The 17,064-nt window shown below is 39.2% G+C and overlaps 1 pseudogene; it reads right to left on the reverse strand.

The window, feature by feature from the left end:
* Nucleotides 1–10,975, reverse strand: part of LOC103205118 — a 20,830-nt pseudogene extending 9,855 nt beyond the window's left edge.
* Between the last annotated feature and the right edge of the window lie 6,089 nt (nucleotides 10,976–17,064).

A 17,064-nucleotide genomic window follows, 5' to 3' on the forward strand; every position in this document is an offset into this window, starting at 1 on the left:
AGGTGATATCACTACAGAAGTAGATTGCCCAACCTTCCTTCTGAGGAGTGGCTGGTGGGTTTGAACCTCCAGCCTTCTGGTTAGCATTCAAATGCCTTGGGGATTATGCCACATACAATTATTATTTAAAGTTTTTGGAGGAGGGAGCTATAAAAGGGACAGAAAGAGAGAGCATGTAAGGAGGAGAACCCAAACCTAGATGACTCAAAACATGGAAAGTAGCATTTAACGTGACATTTGAAATATGTATTTACCAGTCAGACAACCGATTTGGGAGTTGAAAGTTGTAAGGAGTGGGTTTCCAAGCAATAGAGAGAGGCAAAACAAAGAAATCTAAGAAATGCATGTCTTGTACTAGGCCTTCTACTCAATTTTGAAGTTTAATTTTCATGGATAGCATGGAAAATCAAATTAAATAGTTAGGCAAGAAGTTACATAATTAGGCAAGAACTGATTATCTATCAGTTCTATAAAACTTGCCAAACTTAGGCTAACTGGAGGTTTTGTTGTTGTTGTTGTTATCTGCTGTCGAGTTGGACTCGACTCACAGTGACCCCTCCTTGGGTTTCCTAGGCAGTATCACTATGGAAGTAGATTGCCCAACCTTCCTTCTGAGGAGTGGCTGGTGGGTGTGAACCGCCAGCCTTCTGGTTAGCAGTCAAGTGCCTTAGGCACTACGCTACCAGAGCTCCCTGTGTAATATTGAATAAGTCCATACAGCTCTCTACCTTTCATTAATTTGAATTACCAATAAGACAAAGTTTCCAAGGTCCTTCTAGACAAACTTAAATTTATAGATAGAATCCATTACTTTATGAAAAATTAATTTGGCACATGTTAAAAAGAGTTGGTTTCCCTAACTTGATTAACTATGCCCTCTTGCTTAGGGAACACAAAGGTAGTTGTTAGCCCAACTCAGGTCAAATGATTACAAATTCCAAGTTAATTGCAGCTTAGGTAATGAAACTATCCTAGCTTTGTAGTAGACTATAAAGGAATGCTGAAGAAAGATGACAATAGAGAAAAATTGAAGTTCATTTAGAAAACTCTTATGAAAAGAGTTTAAAGCAGTGCTTTTCAATCTTCAGTGTGCATATAAATCACATGGGGATCTTGTTAATGTGCAGATCGTGATTCATTCGGACTGGGGTTATGTCTGATTTTGAATTTCTAACAGACTCCAAAATGATGCTAATGCTGTTGATCCATGTCAGTCTCCCAATAGACAGGGTAGAACATTTCCTGATCATAAAGCTTTCTCCATTAAGGAAGAGTCAATAGAATTCTTAGAAAAACTCCAATATATTTTGTCATACTTCCCTATAGAAATCCAGCATTTATCTACTTATTCAGCCCTTATCTATTTTCAATGAGAGGAATACACCTAAGTCTTCAAAGGTAAAATATCACATTTTCCAAATTAGCTTCTGGATACCTAGTATGCAACTAAAACAAAATGATTTGTAAAGATACATGATGACCAACCATCCCAGTTTGCCCAGGCAACTTTCCTGGTTTGTCACTGAACATCCCATGTCCTGGAAACCCTTTAGTCCTGGCCACCCTTCATAAAGTACATATTGCTTTAAGAGAACTGACGTGGGTTTCTTAAGAAAGTTTGCCATCTTATTTTGTATGAAAACATCACTTTTAAAAATTAAACTACTTTGTGTGAAAATAATTTACTTTCTAATTTGTAAAAGGACAGAAGCAAAATCAATCTCATTGATGGCAATGTGACCTAAAACTTGTTGATGCAAGCTATTAACTATGTGACTTTTATTACTCTAAGATTCTAAAAACTTGAGCTAAAGACAAAATATTGGATTGAAGTTACAAAGTGGACTTTATTTTTTACTCTTTAACCTATTTATCTTTGCTTTACTTTGTCTACCTCCCCAGTTTTCCACATTGTTTTCTGATATATTTTTATAATTATTAAAAATATTAATGGAACAGAGTATCTTCCTTTAAGTTATGAATGCAATCAATTGTGAGCCTTTAATTGTAATTTTTTTTCCATAAAATTCTTTTAATTTAGCCTAATATAATGGCACATCAACCAGTAATAGGTACATTAAATTGAATAATGATGCTCATATACACATTTTATGACATAATCAAATATCCTAATGCATTAATTCATATCAATCAGTTAATAAAATCAAATAGGAAAATTTTCTCTATTGCTGCTAACTGAACTTATTTCATTTACTAAATGAGAACTCTGAAAATCTCAAAACTTGATTCTCTGGACTTTTCTGCTCATGTATCTAGGATTTGACTATTACCCTATGTGTTACTAAGCTGACTGGTAAGTGGATAAACTAAGAAATGTCTAAAATTCTGCTTAATGCTTCACACTTTCTTGATTTGTAATCTCTCTTGCCAAATTAGTAGGACACTAAATGATACCAATAGTGTGCCCAATCAGAGGCAAAAAGTGGCACACTATTTAGAAGTTATTACTTATAGTGCACTGCATGGTAACCCAGGGTCCTGAAAAAGTTAAAAGGGGAAAGGTCAAAAAGGTATAGATGACAGAGGCTAATACCAGTATATGCACAATATTGCTTTGCCACTAATACAAAACACCAGACTACAGACAAATACTTAGATAACTGAGAAGATCAGATGAGAGTCAGTGAATAGGAATATACTATAGACCAATGATAGATTCAGCTGAGGCTAATCTTACATAGATACTAGTGATACAGAATAACCACAATCATTACAGAAGCAACAGAAGACAGACATGGAGCAATCCCTCAGAGACAGCCAGACACCTTGGGAGAGAGAAGGACCAGATCTGCTGACTCATGACCATAGTATTGGGGGACACGGCTCAACTGGCACAACATAATACATAACAATCTTGTTCCACAACCTACTTTGATGAGTAGTGACTAAGGTCTTAAAAGCTTTCAAATGGCCATCTAAGATGAAGCTAATGGTCTATTTTCATTAGAAGCAAAGAAGAGTGAAGAAAAAATGAAGGGCATTTGGAAACAATCAGCCCTAGGATATGATGGACCTCAAGACCAGAAGAACTAGATGGTGCCCATCTACCAATGCCAACCACTTGGGAAGGGATCAAAACTTGATATCCTGGATAGAATGGAAGGAAAAACATGGAAAAAAATTAAAAAACACAGTAACGACCAGAATTACTGGTCAGGTGGAATCTGGTGGGACCCCCCCCCAAGACTATGACCCTGAGATACATTTCCAGCCTGAGATAAAACTCACTCCCAGGGGCTGGCTCTCAGCCCAACAGTAATAATACTTAAATGTACAACACCCAATCCAGGACAATGCACCCAGGTACTCTACAGAGATACATCCCTTGGAGCAATCAGCCATGGGACACCAGAGGGGAAACATTCACACGGAGGAAAAGCTGGACAGACAGGAGTGCATAACTAAGAAGGGCACAGGTATGGGAGTTGGTCACTGGGAAGGGAGAAGAGGGTCAGGATTGAGGATGGTAATTGAGTAGTGAAACCAAATGTACACAAACTGTTGGATATAAAACAATGTCTGCCTCTAACTTTGCACTCAAAGCACAATAAAAAATAAAATAAAATAAAAGCAAATTCTTTTATCAGTGAGTAAATACATTTTGAGTTTTTATTTTTAGTCTAGTATTTCAGTAGATAGGAGCTCTGGTAGCATAGTGCCTAAGGCACTTGACTGCTGAACAGAAGGTTGGCGGTTCAAACCCATGAGCCACTCCTCAGAAGAAAGGTTGGGTAATCTACTTCCGTAGTGATACTGTCTTGGAAACCCAAGAAGGGGTCGCTATGAGTTGGGTCCGACTCTACAGCACATAACAACAACAACAACAATTGCAGTAGATATTATTGTCAGAAGTACTGAGTATACTTATAACTTGTTGAGACAAATTATATGTTAACTTAAACAGGCACAAATTAGTAAGGAAAAAAATCAAGGAGCCTCGTAGCACAATGGTTAAGTTCTCAGCTGCTAAGTGAAAGTTGATCAGTTCAAACCCAACAGGAACTCCTCAGGAGAAAAGACCTGATGATCTGCTTCCACAAGGATTACAGCCTAGGAAACTCTATGGCACCATTTCACTCTGTTCTATAAGGTTGCTGTGCTATAAGTCAGAATTGACTCAACAACTCACAACAACAACAGAGGCAAAACTAGTATATTTTAAACAATTAAAAGACACTTATCCACTTACAAAGAACTAACTATAAGTGCAGTAGTTATGTTCATTCTGTTGCTGCCTCTCCCCCTCTCTCCCCTTTTTTTTAAAAAACCTAGTATGTTCTCGGTGCTAAGCCAAGTATATTACATTCTGTTTTTGCCAGACCTAGTTCAAACGAGCTGAAACCACAAAGGAAAAACACTGAAACGAACTGGAATCTATAATGGCATTGAAGGAAGAGTTGACTTAGCAAATTGTGGGAAGGGGCAAGGGTTCAGCTGGGTCTCAGGAAAATGGAACCAGGGAACTAAATGCTAGTAGGACTCTTCTTGTTTCTGTGTGCCGGCTCTATTCTCTCCACTGCAGACCAACTTCCTCCATATGGCAGGGAACATGGCTGCTGACAGCTCTTAATTTCACATTTCATGGGTACCACACCAGATGTTACTGTCTTTTCCTATTTGAATGCAAAATCCAAAATAAATAAATAAATAAGTAACACAAACTGCCTACCAGGGCAGGTAGTTCCCACACCCAGATGGCTAAAATATAGCCAAGTAGACTGAGTAATATGTAGTGTAGCAATTCCCAACAAAACTAAATTCTGGAGTGGAAACAGTTATCATAAGAGAATGTTCCCTGAAGATAGAAAAAGTACCGGGAGTTACAGCGTAGAAGACCACCACACCACAAAATTCTCATGTAAAACTTTCAACACTCTTAAAAGTAAATATTATTAACATTTTACACATTTTAAAAGTGATTCTGCTCCTTCTTTGACACGTTATACTGTGCTCACTTTCTGGATATAAAATACATAAATTAGTAAGTTTATTAGTTTAGCTTTGTCTATGACTCTACTAGGAGCTCTGGTAACATAGTGCCTAAGGCATTTGACTGCTAACCAGAAGACTGGTGGTTCAAACCCACCAGCCACTTCTCGGAAGGAAGGTTGGGCAATCTACTTCCATAGTGATACTGCCTCGGAAACCCAAGGAGGGGTCACTATGAGTCTGGTCCAACTTGATGGCACATAACAACAATAACAACATGACTCTATTAGAATTATAAGGCCAACTTTTGAGCTCAAATGAGATTCATTTGTAGATCTCTGCCTCACTTAAACTCCCAACTTGGTCCATATCCTCCATTTGGTCCCCCTACTCTAGATTCTTGCTTAGTAAAGTGGAGGGTCTGGTAGCATAGTGGTAAGACACTTGCCTGCTAACCAGACGGCTGGCAGTTCAAACCCACCAGCCACTCCTCGGAAGGAAGGTTGGGCAATCCTACTTCCGTAGTGATACTGCCTCGGAAACCCAAGGAGGGGTCGCTATGAGTCGGGGCTGACTCGACGGCACATAACAACAACAACAACAAAAGTGGAGGGTCAATGAAGAAGGGAAAGGCCCTCAAAGAGATGGATTGACACGATGGCTGCAATGATGGGCTCAGGTATAGCAAGGATCATGAGGCTGGCACAGGACTGGGCAATGTTTCGTTTTCCTGTGCAGAGGGTCGCTATGAGTTGGAGACAACTCGACTGCACCTAAGAACAACACCAACACTCTGGACTCTGACCTTGACTTCTCCCTCAGATATCATGGTAAAATATCATGTACATGTTCTATATAAAGGATTCCTATCCTCTGCATCATTACTTTGAGTTGGGTCCCCAGTGGGCAGCTATAGGATGTTAACTGCCCAACTCCTGAAAGTGAGCCATTCTGGAAGTGAATGGAAATGCCCAGACTTGGGCAATCTGGAAGCCTTATCTTAGTCCCGAGCACCATTCTAATGGATACTGCTTGGTCCAGTTTCTGATATTGTCCTTCCAGTCTACTCCAATCTGTAGTACCTTTCCCTCCATTGTCCAAAATTCAAAGATGAATTTTGTTATTGTACTTTTGAGAATGATAAGTATTTTATACAGTGAGGTGAATTAGTTGCCTATAAAGACATACACAAATTCCTATCCTGTGTACAATAAAATCAGAAAGCCAAGATGGTTGCCTGACATACAACCTTCCCAATTATTCAAATACACCATCTAATTGCAGCCACCTGGTTAACCTGGCATCTCTTTCTTGTCTTTGGACAACGGTGGCTCATCTGTGTTGACCATGTGTTATCACTCAAGGCTTCCCATAAATTCTATCCTCAAGCTCTAACTAAGGGACTAGTGAATTATTGTGTGTGGGGGAGGACTTAGCACATATGCATTAATGACTATAATGGCATTTAGAAATGGGTCATTTTTCCCTTTCTTAATAAAGATAGACTTAGTGGATTTAACTCATTAAAGCTGTTTTTTTTCCCCCTCACTATTATGCTGTCATAAAAATACTAAGTGTAACAAAGGATTTGCTTACATATCATTACTAATGAAATAGTTGGAAACAGCTTAGAAATAGTCTTGTGTTTTTATTTAGCAGAAAAAAAAATGAGTTTCTATAGTTTCTTTTTATGCAAATAAAGATGCCTACTCCTTTTACAGGCATTATTATGGAGGGATATCATTGATCATGTCCTCAGGGTAATAAATAATTACTCTACTAACGTATTGCTCTGAAAGAAGCTGACATGAAGTAGTTTCAAATTAACCACTGCTAATTGGATGCACTGTTTCGTACTTATTACTGCAATCTGATTAACATGCTACTGAATAGAACTGGCAGGAAAGGGTCTTTCTGCTCTATTTTTACTTGTTTTAGTTAAAAACTTGACTAAATATGGAATTTATATTGACTTAAAATTTTAGAAATTTAGTACTCAAGGAAACAGGACCAATACGGTATAATGAGCTTGATCATCATTAGACTTTACATTTTCATGAGTTTATGTTTGGGAAAGGCAAGGATACTTTGATTTCTAATGGGAAAAATACCCTTTATGACATTCATAGTGTATTTCATATTTTAAAGCCATAAATTTTGATATCATGAAGATCCTTCACTAATGTTTTTAACATTTAAAAAGTGTCAACTCACAATTTAAAATGGAGTTTGTAGGAATTAAAAAAATAATAATAAATTTTGGACTTACTACTAAATTTTCCATAAAATCTAAATTACTGTAAAATGGCAATTTTATAGCACAGTTCAAATTAAAATTGTAATTGACATGCTTAGTTATCTTCCCAAATTATTAGGATAATATAAAGGGACAGATAGAGTTAAATAATGCTTATAAAGCTAAAGTTAATCAGTTACCCCATTGAGTGTTTCTATAATGGCTATCCTATTGGTCTGCCCTAAATATAGAGGCAAATTATATAGTGAGAATGACAAGCTTTGATGAAAGTTTCATATCTAACACTTTACAAACTTACATTAATAAACACTTAAAAAGCACTGTCCATGCACCAAGTACAGATATTCTTCTATGCACTTTACAGCTACTAATTTGTTTAACCTTTATCATAACTTCCTGAGATAGGTATTATTAATAACCCTATTTACAGATGAGGAAACTGAGACACACAGAGTACTTTCTCATGGTTACAGAGATAATATGTGATTGACATGGGATTCAAATGCGTTGTCTAGTTCCAGAAGCCATGTACTATCCTGATATACAATGCTATCTCAGCATTTTCAACAACACAAACGGAGGCTGTACACGTGGACTTCACCAGATGGAACACACAGGAATCAGATTGACTACATCTGTGGCAAGAGGCAGTGGAAAAGCTCAATATCTTCAGCCAAAACCAGGCCAGGAGCTGATTGTGGAACAGACCATCAACTGCTCATATGCAAATTCCACTTGAAGTTAAAGACAATTAAAACAAGTCCATGAGAGCCAAAATATGATCTTGAATATATCCCTCCTGAATTTAGAGATCATCTAAAGAATAGATTTGATGCATTGAACACCAACGACTGAAAGCCAGATGAATTATGGGAAGATATCAAGAACATTATCCATGAAGAAAGCAAGAGATCACTAAAAAGACAAGAAAAGAAGAGAAGACCAAAATGGATGACAGAAGAGACTCTGAACCTTGCCCTTGAGCGGAGAATCGCTAAAGCAAATGGAAGAAATGAAAAGGTAAAAGAGCTGAACAGAAGATTTCAAAGAGCAGCTCGAGTAGACAAAGCCAATTCCTATAATGAAATGTGCAAAGACCTGGAGTCTGAAAACCAAAAAGGAAGAACACACTCAGCATTTCTCAAACTGAAAGAACTGAAGAAAAAATTGAAGCCTCGAGTTGCAATATTGAGAGATTCTATGGGCAAAATATTGAATGATGCAGGAAACATCAAGAGAAGATGGCAGGAATACACAGAGTCACTGTACCAAAAAGAACTGATCGATCTTCATCCATTTCAGGAAGTGGCTTATGATCTAGAACCAATGGTAATGAAGGAAGAAGTCAAAGCTGCAATGAAAGAACTGGCAAAGAACAAGGCTCCGGGAATCAATGGCATACCGATTGAGATATTTCAACAAACAGATGCCCCATTGTAGGCACTCACTCAGTTATGCCAAGAGATTTGGAGGACAGTTACCTGGCCAACTGACTGGAAGAGATCCATATTTGTGCCCATTCCAAAGAAAGGTGATCCCACAGAATGTAGAAATTATAGAACAATATCATTAATATCACATGCAAGTAAGATCTTACTGAAGATAATTCAGAAACGTTTGCAGCAGTCTATTGATAGAGAACTTCCAGAGGTTCAAGTCGGATTCAGAAGAGGACGTGGAACAAGGGATATCATAGCTGTTGTCAGATGGATCTTGGCTCAAGGCAGGGAATACCAGAAAGATGTTGACTTGTGTTTTATTGACTATGCAAAGGCATTTGATTGTGTGGATCATGACAAATTATAGATAACATTGAGAAGAATGGGAATTCCCAAGCGCTTGATTGTACTCATGAGGAATCTGTACCTTGACCAGGAGGCTGTCGTTCGAACAGAACAAGGGGACACTACATGGTTTAAAATCAAGAAGGGAGTGTGTCAGGGTTGTATTCTTTCTCCACACTTATTCAATCTATATGCTGAGCAAATAATCCGAGAAGCTGGACTATATGAAGAAAAACGTGGTATCAGGATTGGAGGAAGAATCATTACCAACCTGAGATATGCAGACGATACAACTTTGCTTGCTGAAAGTGAGGATGACTTAAGGCACCTACTGATGAAGGTTGAAGAATACAGTCTGCAGTATGGATTACATCTCAACATAAAGAAAACAAAAATCCTCACAACTGGACCAATGAGCAGCATCACAATAAATGAAGAGAAGATTGAGTTTTTCAAGGAATTCACATTGCTTGGTTCTACAATCGATGCCAACGAAAGAAGCAGTCAGGACATTAGACGACGTGTAGCATTGGGAAATTCAACTGCGAAGGAACTGTTTCAAGTGCTGAGGAGCAAGGATATCTCCTTGAGGACTAAGGTGTGCCTGACACAAGCCATGATAATTCCAATTGCCTGGTATGCATGTGAGAGCTGGACAATGAATAAGGAAAACCGAAGAAGAGTTGATGCTTTTGAGTTGTGGTGCTGGCGAAGAATGCTGAAAGTACCATGGACTGCTAAAAGAACTAACAGATCTGTCCTGGAGGAAGTGCAGCCAGAATGCTCCTTGGAAGCAAGAATGGCAAGACTTCATCTCATCTATTTTGGTCATGTTGTAAGAAGGGACCATTCCCTGGAGAAGGATGTCATGCTTGGTAGGGTGGAGGGTCGACGAAAGAGGGGGAGGCCTTCAAGGAGATGGATTGATACGGTGGCTGCAATGATGGGCTCAAGTACAGCAGGGATTGTGGGGCTGGTGTGGGATCAGGCAGTGTTTCTTTCTGCTGTGCATGGGGTCGCTATGAGTCGGAAACGACTCGACGGCACTTAACAAGAACAACAACAACATCTCAGCATATGGCCCATATGCTACCATATCAGAAGATGAGGTAAAAATGTATTTTTGTTAACAATGACTGATTCTTAAATTAGTATAACTTCAAAATATTGGCCTGTACTCTCATTTATAGCTGATACTGTTCCCTGCAATAGACAGCTGATCTATTTACGTACTCCTGGCCCTTCCATGAATCCTTGTGTCTATCCTCTATTCTGTGGTCCAGGGTTTCCTCAACATTGTCACCCATAGATTTTCACCCACAATTAATGGTGTTTCACCTCCTACCATCTTGATTGTGCACATCTCTTCCTAATTTTGAGTTTAATGTCCTCACATGAAGGAGCCCTGGTGGTGTGGTTGGAAAGGCATTTGGCTGCTAATCAGAAAGCCAGCAGCTTAAACCCAATAGCTGCTCAGTAGATGGAAGATGAGGCAATCTACATCCGTAAAGATTTACAGCGTTGGAATGGTGGTTACTATGAGTCAGAATTGACTTGATAGCAGTGTGTTCGGTTTTATCGATTCTCACATTGGTAACTCGAAATCAGTCATGGTAGAAACTTTGCACTATGAAAACCAGCGAATGTTGGTTTACATCTTAGTATGGTGACCTCTCCAAAAGCACTGAAATCATCATACATTGTTTTTTTTTTCACTTTATGCTCCTGTATGACATTATGGAGTTCACGTTCGTTGCCTAAAGTCTTCCTAGACTCCAAAGAAGAACTAAAAATGGCACAGTCTGAGTAATAGTACAAGATTTGGCAATATACAGTGCATGTACTCTCTCTTACACACTCATATTTATGACAAATATTAGTAGTCAATCATGAGACAACAAAACCCAGTACCTGCTTCAGAATACTCCTCAACAGCCAGTGCCAACAATTTAGATTTGTTACTTGGAATGAAATTATTTGTCATCTCTCTTAGAATCAGAAATTTTCAACCATTTCAATATTATTTTCATGTATAATTTTTAACTCTTCCTTAATTTAAAGAAAGATTTAAAAAATGATGACTACACAGGGAAACTTACCACATTGTCCTGAAATTTAAATATTTGTAGCCTAAGCTCTAATTGCTATTTTGGCCATTATTATCATATTTCACAAAATATTTTGACATTTTAATTTTACGAAAGACTCTATGTTCATGAATTCATATTTATCCATGATTATTTATCCATGATTAAAATTGTATGTTTCATGTAAATATTACTTGGCTAGTCAATGGAAAATCCTACCTGGGTTGTGCTAACAGTTATGTGCTCAGCTACTGAAATAAAGGTTGGAAAATCCTATAGGATACAGTATTACTCAGTGACACATGGCATCACTCACTTGGAATTGACTTGAACATAACTAATGGTGTTTCGTTTTAGCCAATGAAAATTGGTATGTTTTTTATTAGCAGAAAGCACTCCAAGAGTAACATTCTTTAACTTGGTGATAAAAAGGAGAAAGCATTGTCTTGGTAACAGAAATCAAAATTTATCATAAAAACTTTCTCTAAAGATAGAACAAGCTACTAAATATGTTTAAATATTATCCATTTTCTCTTCATCCTCCTCTATCTCACACCAAACTCAAAATTTTAGAAATGACTCCATTAACTTTTTATGGTTTAGAAAATAGAGTGTCAGGGATATGTGGAGAAACATTCTTTTAGAGCTTGAGTAAAAACAATTCCCTCCTGGGAAGTAATTAATCAATTAACAGAGAAAATCAGATATAAGCAGTGAGATTATGTGACCTCTGGTAGCATAGTGGCTAAGGCACTTGACTGCTAACCAGAAGGCTGGTGGTTCAAACCCACCAGCCACTCCTCGGAAGGAAGGTTGGGCAATCCTACTTCCGTAGTGATACTGCCTCGGAAACCCAAGGAGGGGTCGCTATGAGTCAGGGCTGACTCGATGGCACATAACAACAGCAACAACATATCTGACTTGGATAAATTCACTGAATGTCTACATACATAGTGAAGACAGTTCATGATCTCAAGAAATTACTGTCTAGCCATGGAAAAATGGCCTAGGCACTTGCAAAATTCCCAAGTAGCAGGAGAGAATGTAGAAACATGAAAAAAGAGTTTTATACCAATAGCTGTCTGAGGAGAGCAATGAAAGCCTAGAATAAGCAGAGGAAGCCTTTAGGAGCCAGGCCCTGAATGGTATTCATCAGATAGAATCAGATGGTGAAAGTTGAGAGTAAAGTGAATCTGAAAGGCCCAGTAGGAGCACAGGCTTATAGGAAGGACTGGGCAAATCTTACTTAATGGACAAACACATACAGAACACAGGCATCTGCTGGGGGTTGGTCATAAAGGATGATGGGTGACTTGGGATGTCAAACAAAGGGATTTTTCTAGAATTGTGTATTGAGATTGGCCACATATTGTCCTACAAAGCCATTATATTTTTTCCTCAAGCATTGTAGGTTGTTGTTGTTGTTATGTGCCATTGAGTCAGACGCAACTCATAGCGACACCTCCTTGGGTTTCTGAGGCAGTATCACTATGGAAGTAGATTGCCCAACCTTCCTTCCTAGGAGTGGCTGGTGGGTTTGAACCACCAGCCTTCTGGTTAGCAGTCAAGTACCTTAGGTACTACACTACCTGATATGAATTCTTTACACACTAAACTTCTTTTATAATAACCTGTTTTTGTTGTATGCTGACAAGTCAATTCTGACCCAGACCCTATATGACAGAGTAGAACTGCCCGAGATGTCTCTTGGTGAACCATGGGGACGTTTGAATCACCGACCTTTTGATTAACAGCCACACACTTAGCCATTGCATCACCAAGACTATTTAATGCTATAGAAGCTGTGAAATAAGTTAGAGTAAGAAAGACTTAAATTTGAATTCTGGGGTTTCTCCTTACTAACTGGAAAATTTTTGTATTGTGCTTAACCTCTCTGAAACTTTGTTTCTCTATCACAATAATAATATATACAATAATAATATATATTGAGCTGGGCAAATCTGCTGCAAAGACCTCTTTAAAGTATTAAAGAGCAAAGATATCACTTTGAAAACTAAGGTACACTTTACCCAAGCCATGATATTTTCAGTCATCTCATATGCATGTGAATCTGGACAATGAAGAAAGAAGATATAAGAAGAATTGATACATTTGAATTATGGTGTTGGCAATGCATATTGAAAATACTGTGGACTTACAGAATGAACAAATTTGTCTTGCAAGAGGTACAGCTGGAATGCTCCTGAGAGGCAAGGCTTTGTCTCATGTACTTTGGTCATGTATATTGTCAGAAGGGATCAGTCCCTAGCGAATGATGTCATGCTTGGTAAAGCAGAGGGTCATTGTGAGAAAGGGGATGACCCTCAATGAGATGGACTGACACAGAGACTGCAATGATAGGCTCAAACACATAAGTGATTACGAGGATGGCACACGACCGGGCAGTGTTTTGATCTTTTGTGCATAGGGTACTATGAGTTGGAGCTGACTCAATGGCACCTAAAAACAACAACATTAAGGCTTGGAAGCATAGATAATCATAATTAATCATGCTTCTTCCTTCTAATCCAGTTGTAAAAGTAACCGAGAGAATAAGATTCAGACAGAAAGAGACCAAAATATCAGCTTCTCTAGCAATAGCTTTAGATTGGAGAAAAACATTCAGACCTGTGACCGTATTTGGACTTCTTAGGAAGGAAGGTTGGGCAATCCTACTTTCGTAGTGATACTGCCTCGGAAACCCAAGGAGGGGTCGCTATGAGTCGGGGCCGACTCGACGGCATATAACAACAACAACAACAACAGCTAATGTAAGGAGATCTGGTGGCATAGTGCCTAAGGTATTTGACTGCTAATCAGAAGGGTGGTGGTTCAAACCCACCAGCTGCTCCATGGAAGGAAGATGGGACAATCTACTTCCGTAAAGATTTGCCACCTTGGAAACCCAACGGGGGTCACTAATGTAGAAATACTCAACTGAAGTAATTATGGTATTCAGGAGGCTGGCTGGCTGGTTTTTAACATATGTGATGCACCTTCTAGAAATGAATAGAAATATTTACATAATGAGATGAGACATTTCAGTGTTTCAGCTTTGGCAAGACAGGTGGGGTTAACAGCAATAGGTAGTACCTTACTATTAAAATTGGCCCCACTCTAAACCCCAGACCAAAGATCTCATTTTATTTAGGTCCACAATCAAAGCCCATGGAAGCAGACAAGGAATCAAATGACATATTGCTTTGGGCAAATCGACTGCAAAATACCTCTTTAACGTGTTAAAAAGCAAAGATGTCACTTTGAGGACTAGCGTGGACCCAACCCAAGCCCTGGTATTTTCAACCTCCCCATATGCATGCAAAAGCTGGACAATGAATAACGAAGACCATAGACAAATTGATGCCTTTGTATTATGATATTGGCTAAGAATGTTGAATACAACATGCTGCCAGAAAAACCCCCAAATCCACTGCTGTTGAGTCAGTTTTCACTCATAGTAACCATGTAAGACAGAGTAGAACTGCCCCACAGGGGTTAATAAATAAAAGTCTGTAAATCTTTATGGAAGCAGACTTCCTCACCTTTTTTCCACAGAGTGACTGGTGGATTCAAACCACCAACATTTTGGTTATCACCCAAATGCTTTAACCACTGAATCCCCTTTGCACTTCCAGAAAAACGAACAAATCTGTCTTGGAAGAAGTACAGCCAAAATGCTCTTTAGAAGCAAGGCTGGCTAGACTTTCTGCTGAAAGGATGTAGGAGCATCATCTTCCTCTTACCTCATCTAGCTTCACAAGGAGGAAACAGTCACCATCAACAGCATATTGAAAATACTGTGGACTTACAGAATGTTTTGATCTTTTGTGCATAGGGTACTATGAGTTGGAGCTGACTCAATGGCACCCAAAAACAACAACCTCCCCATATGCATGCAAAAGCTGGACAATAATAGGCTTATTCCTATGAGGCCAGACTTGCCACCACCCTCCAGCTTTTTTACCAACTCTGACACCAACCATCCCTCCTACAGCACTCACTACTTCTCTGCTGGGTTAGATAACTCATTGCAATGACCACACAGAACTCACAGACAATACTCACAATTTTGGGGTTTCTTAGGGAAGCAACAGGCTACAACTTGAGTTCAGAAACACATTCAGGATGCAACTCATTGGTCAAGACAGTCTCCCTTCTGTTATGCCCTCAGGCATGCTTCTCTGACACTTGGCCTCTGGGCCTGGCTTTTGTGGTCTTTGGGAAAGTGTTACAAAGCTCTTTTAGCTCTGCCAATAGGTACACTTAGGTGCGCCCCACTTGGCAAGCAAGCCTCTTGCCCCAAAGGATTCAGTTTTCTCCCTCAGTGGACTGGCAAGCTCGCTACTTTGTCTTGTGTCTCTTGGCTTCTCTGCTGGTCATCTCTGCTGGTCATTTCTGCCTGTTGTCTCTGCCATCTTTCTGTGAAGGAGGTCCAGCACAGGAGTCTTCGGTCCAAGGACGTGCTCCACTACAACTCTGGTTTTTCTCTCTTGATGACAGTGAGATCTCCCTTTCTGCCTTTGTTGTTGTTGTTGTTATGTGCCATTGAGTCTGACCCGACTCATAGTGACCCCCCTTGGGTTTCCAAGGCAGTATCACTATGGAAGTAGATTGCCCAACCATCCTTCCGAGGAGTGGCTGGTGGGTTTGAACCGCCAGCCTCTGGTTAGCAGTCAAGTGCTTTAGGCACTATGTTACCAGAGCTCCTTTCTGCCTTTAGGAAGGCTCATTTTAGGCCTAGCAGAATGACAAACCTAAGAAATGCCCACATTATAGTTCCATTCACCTTATTAACATGGTTCCACGCAGTAATCTGGTGGGTCACAAAGACTGGTTGGAAAAGCCATACCAAGTAACTCACTGTACCACAGGTCCTCTCAATTACTTTGGATATGTTATCATGAGGGACAAGTTATTAGTCCCTGGAGAGAGACTCATGCTGGGTAAAGTAGTAGGTCATGGAAAAAGAGGAAGACTCTCAGTGAAATGGATTGACACAGTGGCTTCAACAATGTGTTGAGACATGGCAACAATTGTGAGGATGGCATAGAAACTGGCAGAGTTTCATTCTGTTGTACATAGGGTTGCTGTGAGTTGGAGCAGACTTGATGGCACCTGACAACAACAGAGTGGCTAACAGAAATATGTTATAAACAAATGAAATCATCATAGAAGTAGAGGCCAAGTGAAAGCATAAAGGATAGAGGAGCAATCAGTTCTACCTGGAATGAGGAAAGGTTTCACTGGTATGATGATTCTAGAATTAAGGGAAGAACGTAAGCTCTTTCCCTCTTTTATGTATTAAGAGCATTCAAATTAATTCTTGGATCTGGCTACTGAGCAAATACGTGAGTAATAACATATGTTCAGCTGGCTTCGAGAGATTTCCACCAAAGTCCATGCAAATCAATATTTTCAAGCATCTACAAAAAACAATCAGCAAAATATTTGAACAGTTCATTGCTCTGGACATTTCAGCTAGTCTTTATATCATGAAAACTGAGCTGAAGGTACAGCCTAAGATTATTTCATCCTTGCTTTCACACAACCAGAAATTCCCTTTCTGTTACAAATTTCTGCCCTACTGGGGTTTGCATCTTTTTGGCATTTTCATTATGGATCAGTAAATGAGCTAGCCTACAGGCCAAAGAGATAAAATTCCAAAATATGCTTAACCCAGTTAGGATGTCTTCATCTACTTTTCAGTGGAGGAAAAAAAAAAAATTACAGCTGGGCTCATTGAGTTCTATCAAAAGTAAGCATCACAAGTTGTATCATTTGTGAGTGTGTTTGTGTGTACTTTCAAGTCTTGAAGGGCATGATAAAGACATAGCTTCAGCAGTGTCATTTAGAAGATTTAGTTAGTTGCAAAACTTGGGTAGTGCCGCTTCTGCGAAATGCACAAGAACATGAGCAAACAGAGATGTGTGAATTCAGGAAAGCAGCCAAATGCACATCAGAGCTGAGGAATGTCACAGTGAAGTGA

Source organism: Orycteropus afer, unplaced genomic scaffold (assembly GCF_000298275.1).
Source record: "Orycteropus afer afer isolate SDZICR_OR568_19922 unplaced genomic scaffold, OryAfe1.0 scaffold00270, whole genome shotgun sequence".
In the NCBI taxonomy this organism is placed as follows: Eukaryota; Metazoa; Chordata; class Mammalia; order Tubulidentata; family Orycteropodidae; genus Orycteropus; species Orycteropus afer.